Consider the following 7,054-nt stretch of genomic DNA (forward strand, 5'->3'; position numbering starts at 1 on the left):
GACAAAATCATAGTCTTGTCATGCTCTGTATTCTTAACACAAAGTATTTATCATGCACAACCCCGATGGCAAGCCGAGCAATTGGTTCATACTTTTTAACGTGCTTCAGCTTTTTCAACCCTCACGCAATACATGAGAGCAAGCCATGGGTATAGCACTACGGGTGGAATAGAGTATGATGATAGGGGTAAATATAGAGAAGGCCAAAAAGTAAGAAAGTCTCACATCGATGCGGCTACCCAACGGGCTATGGAGATGCCCATCAATTGATATCAATGCGAGGAGTAGGGATTGCCATACAACGAATGCGCTAAGAGCTATAAGTATATGAAAGCTGAATATGGAACTAAGTGGGTGTGCATCTAATCCTATAATGAAAAATTCCCACTAATATATGAAAGTGACAGCATAGGAGACTCTCCATATGAAAAACATGGTGCTACTTTGAAGCACAAGTGTGGAACTAGCATGCCCCTTCTCTCTTTATTTCTTCATTTCTTCATTTATTTTTTTCTTTTTTTTCTTTTTTATATTTTCCCTCTCATTGTCTGGAGTCTCATCCTGACTTGTGGGGGAATCATAGTCTCCATCATCCTTTCCTCACTGGGGCAATGCTCTAATAATGAAAATTGATTATCATCACACTTCTATTTACTTATAACTCAAAAGAAATAAAAATTACAACTCGATACCTATGACAAAGTATGACTCTATATGAATGCCTCTGGCAATGTACTAGAATGTGCAATGATCTAGTGTAACATGTATAAAAAATGATGAACGGTGGCTGAGCCACAACTACTATGTCAGCTATATGATCATGCAAAACAATATGACAATGAATGCTCAAGTCATCAAAACGGAAGCGGTGGAAGTTGCATGGCAATATATCTCAGAATGGCTGTGGAAAGGCCATAATAGGTCGGTATGGTGGCTGTTTTGAGGAAGATATAATAAGGCTTATGTGTGATCGAGCGTATCATATCACGGGGTTTGGGTGCACCTACGAAGTTTGCACCAACTCTCGGGGTGAGAAAGGGCAATGCACGCTAATGTAGAGGCTAGCAAATTGTGGAAAGGTAAGAGGCGTATAATCCATGGACTCACATTAGTCATAAAGAACTCATATACTTACTGCAAAAGTTTATTAGCCCGCGGAGCAAAATACTACTACACATGCCCCTAGGGGGATAGATTGGTAGGAAAAGACCATCGCTCGTCCCCGACCGCCACTCATAAGGAAGACAATCAATAATAAATCCTGCTCCAACTTCATAGCATTACAAGAGACTATATGTGCATGCTTCGGGAATCACAAACCTTAACACCAATATTCTTACTAACCACAACCGTTTACTAGTACCTCCCACATATTCCATCTCTATATCGCAAAACTATTGCTGGGAATCAAACATATCATATTCAGTGATCCATAAGTTTTATGTAGGATTTTATGACTAACCATGCAATTGATGAATTCCTTTTGACTCTCTAAATAGATATAAGTGAAGCATGAGAGTTTAATTCTTTCTAAAAATACCATGCTCTAACAAATATAAGTGAAGCAAAAGAGCATTCTACAAACAACGATTTTCTATGTGAAGAGAAACATGCAATCCAAACTTCAAATGATATAAGTGAAGCACATGAAGCATTCTATAAAGCCAAACTCAAAAGATTTAAGTGAAGTGCAATGAGAATTCTATAAATCGACCATGGACTATCCCATACCAGCATGGTGCATAAAAGAAAAGTAAAAACTAAGCGCAAAAGACGCTCCAAGATTTACACATATCACGTGAACGAAATGAAGATGGAAACATACCGATACTTGTTGAAGAAAGATGGGATGCCTTCTGGGCATCCCCAAGCTTAGATGCTTGAGTATCCTTGAATGTTTACTTGGGGTGCCTGGGGCATCCCCAAGCTTGAGCTCTTGCCTCTCATCCTCCTCATATCGAGACCTCCTCGATCTTTGATCACTTCATCCACACAAAAGTCAACAGAAAGCTCCGTAAGATCCGTTAGTAAAATAAAGCAAATCACTACTCTAAGTACTGTTGCAAACCAATTCATATTTTTTTTTGCATTGTAGCTACTGTAATATAACTTTTTCATGGCTTATTCCACTGATAGAATCGATAGTTTCATCAAAACAAGCAAACCAATGCATCAAAAACAGAATCTGTCTTAAACAGGACAGTCTGTAGTAATCTGAACATTCACCATACTTCTGGTACTCCAATACTTATAAAAATTATTACAAAATAAACAATTTGTATAGCAAGACTGTGCAAAAAAAATTCAGAAACTTTTGACGTTCCAGTAAAAAATGTAAAATCGCGCACTACAGCCAAAGTTTCAGTTTTTGCACGGCACATACCAACAAGCAATCTACTCATCCTAAAGGCAAATCTTGGCACATTATTTTTATAATACAATGGAGTTGTACAAGGGGATAATTATTTTTTTGAGAATCTTCATGAAAAATTTAACATTGTTTCCATGAGCATGAACACAAGTGTTCAAGGTCGACCCTCACTTCTCTAATGCATAACTTCCAATCGCTTCTCTTTTGTGAAAAAGCTTTTAAGTTCCCCTCTATATTTTTTTGTTTTTAAACTTTATAAAAGCACACAACAGAAAGAAATGACTCTCTAAAACTTTCGGGTTGTCTCGCTGGCAGCGCTTTCTTTAAAGCCATTAAGCTAGGCATAAAGTCCTCAAGTAATGAATCCACCCGGATCCCAAGGTATATCAAAGCCAATTTTAATTAACAATGATTTGGCATTTAATAATGAGCACAAAGCAACATATATCATGCGATGAAGTTCCTATGCATCGGCATGTCATACAAGAACAATTCATGCACATCAAGTAAAGGCCAATACATGGCATAAGAAGTTTCTTGCAATTCTTTCGTGTTGGAAACATAGAGAGGCGGAGATGTAGTTCCTCTCTCATAATAATTGCAAGTAGGAGAAGCAAGAACATGCATATTACATTCATCAAAATTATCATGTGCAACGGTAAAAGGCAACCCATCAATGTAATCCTTAATAAGTGCAAACTTCTCCGATATTGTGTAGTTGGGAGAATCCAAAAAGATAATAGGACTATCATGTGTGGGTGCAATAGCAACAATTTCATTCTTAATATAAGGAACTATAGCAAGTTCATCGCCATAAGCATAATTCATATTGGCATCTTCGCCACAAGCATAGCAAGCATCAATTTCATCAAAAAGGGATATTTCAAAAGAATCAAAGGGATCATAGCAATTATCATAGCATTCATCCTTCGGTAAGCACGAAGTGACATTAAACAATGTATGAGTTGAAGAGTTACTCTCATTAGAAGGTGTCACGGGTAGCTAATCCGCTCTTCCTCCTTTTCTTCTTCGCTCTCCTCATCATCTTTTTCATCCAATGAGCTCACAGTTTCATCAATTTCTTCTTCCATAGACTCCTAAAAAATATTAGTCTCTTCTTGGACAACGAAGACTTTCTCAATAAATACATCAATATCGTAATTGCATTTATAATTATCATAGCCATATTTAAGGATAGCAAAATTTTCAGGTTTATAAACTGAATCATCAAAATCTTCAAACTTTTCAAACAAAGATTCAATTTCATAAGCACTCTTAAAGGAAACAAATTCTTCTATCCGTTCCACATCATAGTAATCATATATACCATTAGCATAAGAAGCCAAGGTTTCATTATCCTCAAATTTGCATGAAAAGGGAAGGTGTGGAGACTACATCCTAGAGCAACAAGTATAATCATATCTCAAGCACAGTTCCCGAGCATACCAATGCAACATATGAATTAGATCCCATAACAGTTTTCCTTTTTGAGTCAAGCGATAATCCCTAAAGTATTGACGTTGATCCAACGTTACTCCCATTATCAAGTTGAATGGGATTTTCTCAGGATTATCAAAGTAGTGCATAATATTTTTCACATACCGAGCATCGAGGGTTTTAGGAGGTTCCCCATCTCCATGATTATCATGTACCACTAATTTTTTGGTGTTTCATGTTCCATATCCATAACTAAAGATAGAGAACAACTTAGAAAGTGATAAAGCAAACAAGCACACACGAGAATATTCATCCCACGCTATTGCTCCCCGGCAACGGCGTCAGAAAAAGGTCTTGATAACCCACAAGTATAGGGGACCATTTGTAGCCCTTTTAGATAAATAAGAGTGTCGAACCCAACGAGGAGCTAAAGGTAGAACAAATATTCCCTCAAGTTCTATCGACCACCGATACAACTCTATGCACACTTGACGTTTGCTTTACCTAAAACAAGTATGAACCGATTTTGAAAGAATAAAACTATGAGTACTTTGCGAGAATAAAACTACGAATAAATTGCAAGGTAATAAAAGTGGATAGCTTTGTCAACAAGTAAGTTATTTGTCCCCAGGTAATCGATAACAAGTACCGACAATCATTCTTGTAATTTTATATGAGGGAGAGGCATGAGCTAACATACTTTCTCTACTTGGATCATATGCACTTATGATTGGACCCCTAGCAAGCATCCGCAACTAATAAAGATCATTAAGGTCGTGAAACCCAACCATAGCATTAAGTATCAAGTCCTCTTTATCCCATACGCCATAACCCACTTATTAGCGTTTAGGCTGCTGTCACCCCCGCAACATCGACAATAAGCAAACCATGAACATATTGCATCACCCTACAGCGGGGTCCCCTCATGTTTGCGCGAGACGGAGGGCACCGTAGGACAGCACCATAATTAAAATATACAATCATACCAACCAAGATCACGATTAACCCACAGGACAAAACGGATCTACTCAAACATCATAGGATAACCATAGATCATTGGGAAATAATATATGGAGTTGAGCACCATGTTTAAGTAGAGATTACAGCAAGGAGAAGGGGTGTTACACCGCTGCATAGAGGGGGAGAAAGTTGGTGTTGACGGTAGCAAGGTTGTTGATGTAGATCACCGTCACGATCCTTGCCCCGGCGGCGTTTCGGCGCCACCGGGAGAGAGGGGGAGAGAGACCCCTCCTTCTTCTTCTTCCTTGGCCTCCCCCTAGATGGGAGGAGAGTTGCCCCTATGGTCCATGGCCTCAATGGCGGCGGAGGAGCGGGAGCCCCTCCAAGATTGGATCTCCCTCTCTATTCTCTTCTGTTTCGCGTTCCCCAGATCTGGCCGAAAACCGTTTCTTATATTCCCGGAGACCCGTAACTCCGATTGCGCTGAAATTTTAACACAATTTTTTCCGGATATAAGCTTCCTTGTGCCCGAAGTAGAGCCCCAACCGACGTATGAGGTGAGCACAACCCATGACCACGCGCCTGGAGCCTGGGGCGCGCCCTGGTGTCTTGTGGGCACTATCGACCCCATTTGCGATGATTCCAACTCCCAATAATCACATATATTCCAAAATAATTCTTCGTAAATCTTTATTGCATTTGGACTTCGTTTGATGTGGATTTTCCGTGAAACAAAAAACATGCAAAAAACAGGAACTGGCATTGGGCACTGGGCACTGGATCAAGAGCTTAGTCCACTAAATCATATAAAAAGTTGCCAAAAGTATGTGAAAGTTGTATAATATTGGCATGAAACAATCAAAAATTATAGATACGACGGAGACGTATCAAGAAGCTGCCCTTCAAGAACTCGAAACCACCGTGCTCTGGCCCCACAGTGGGTGCCAACTATCGTGGATTTAACACGGCAGATGCCCTAGTGAAAGGACTTAGGTGTGGAGCCATCGCAACTAGGTTAGCTTGAAGGGGTTGAACGGGACAAATGACACAAGGAGTTTACCCAGGTTCGACCCCTCTCAACGAGGTAAAAGCCTACGTCCTACTTCTAGTTGTATTGCTTGAGTTTCAATTACAAGGGAGCGAATACACACTACTAAAAAAAGGCACATCCGTGACATTTTGGGCTGAACAAATTTTTTTCTGTCATGCTTATGACACTTCAATGATGATAATTGTGACAAAACCCGGTATCATCATAGATGTGGTGGGCTCCTACTTCTATGACAAAAAATCATGACATAAAATGGGCTTTTCATCCTGGGCGGGCCGGAGACGCAGCTGCATGACATTCTTTGGGCCGTCCATAACGGAAAAAACCGTGGTAGAAGTGAGGGCGAGGAAAATATCGGGGAGTTCCCGGTTACGGTGGGTGGTCGGGGCCGAGCAATGCGCGTTTCTCTCGTACACGTACGCGTGTGGGTGCGAGGAGTTGGCTCTAACTGAACCCGAGCGAGGCGTTCGACTACTGAACCTGAGTGATTACACTGCAGGCTACGCGTTACTAAACCCGAGCGATCGATCGATGGCTGTTAACTGAACCCGATCGAGCGATTCCTTTGCTACTGCTGATAACTGAAGCCGATCGATGCTGCCTCTGGATTAATAGTGAGCGTTGTTGGGGGGGTGGATGAATAGTTCCCGGTGGGGGTTGGATGAATAGGACCCCGTGGTAGTAGAGGCCGTTGCCGCTGGATGAACAGGACCCCGATCGATCGAGCCGGTGGAGGGCTGGATGAACAGGATGACCCCGTGGAGGGCTGGTTGAACAGTAGCCAGTGGAGGGCTGGATGAACAGTAGCCCATGGAGGGGTGGTTGAACAGGACCCTGTGGAGAGGGCTGGTTGAACAGTATCCGGTGGAGGAGCGGTGGAGGCTGGATGAATGGTCGCAGGTGGGGCCTGGAGGAGGTCGAGGTGGATGAACAGTAGCCCGTGGAGGCTAGAGGAGGTCGACGGTGGAGATGAACAATATCCCGTGGAGTCCCGTTTTGCGGATGCCACAGCCCTCCCGATGAACAGGACCCCCGTTTCGACCGTAGCGCTCCAACACAAGTCCGTTTCCTCCCTTTTACGGTACGCCACACCCCTCCCTATGAATAGGATCCCGTTTCGACCGTGGCCGGTCGAACACAAGGCCGTTTCCTCCGTTCTGTGGTACGCCAGGCCTCGTTTCCATTGGCTGTTCCGTCCAAGCCGGTTGGCTCCCGATGAACAGCACGCGTTCCGT

This window comes from Triticum aestivum, chromosome 4D (genome assembly GCF_018294505.1).
Source record: "Triticum aestivum cultivar Chinese Spring chromosome 4D, IWGSC CS RefSeq v2.1, whole genome shotgun sequence".
NCBI classification, from domain to species: Eukaryota; Viridiplantae; Streptophyta; class Magnoliopsida; order Poales; family Poaceae; genus Triticum; species Triticum aestivum.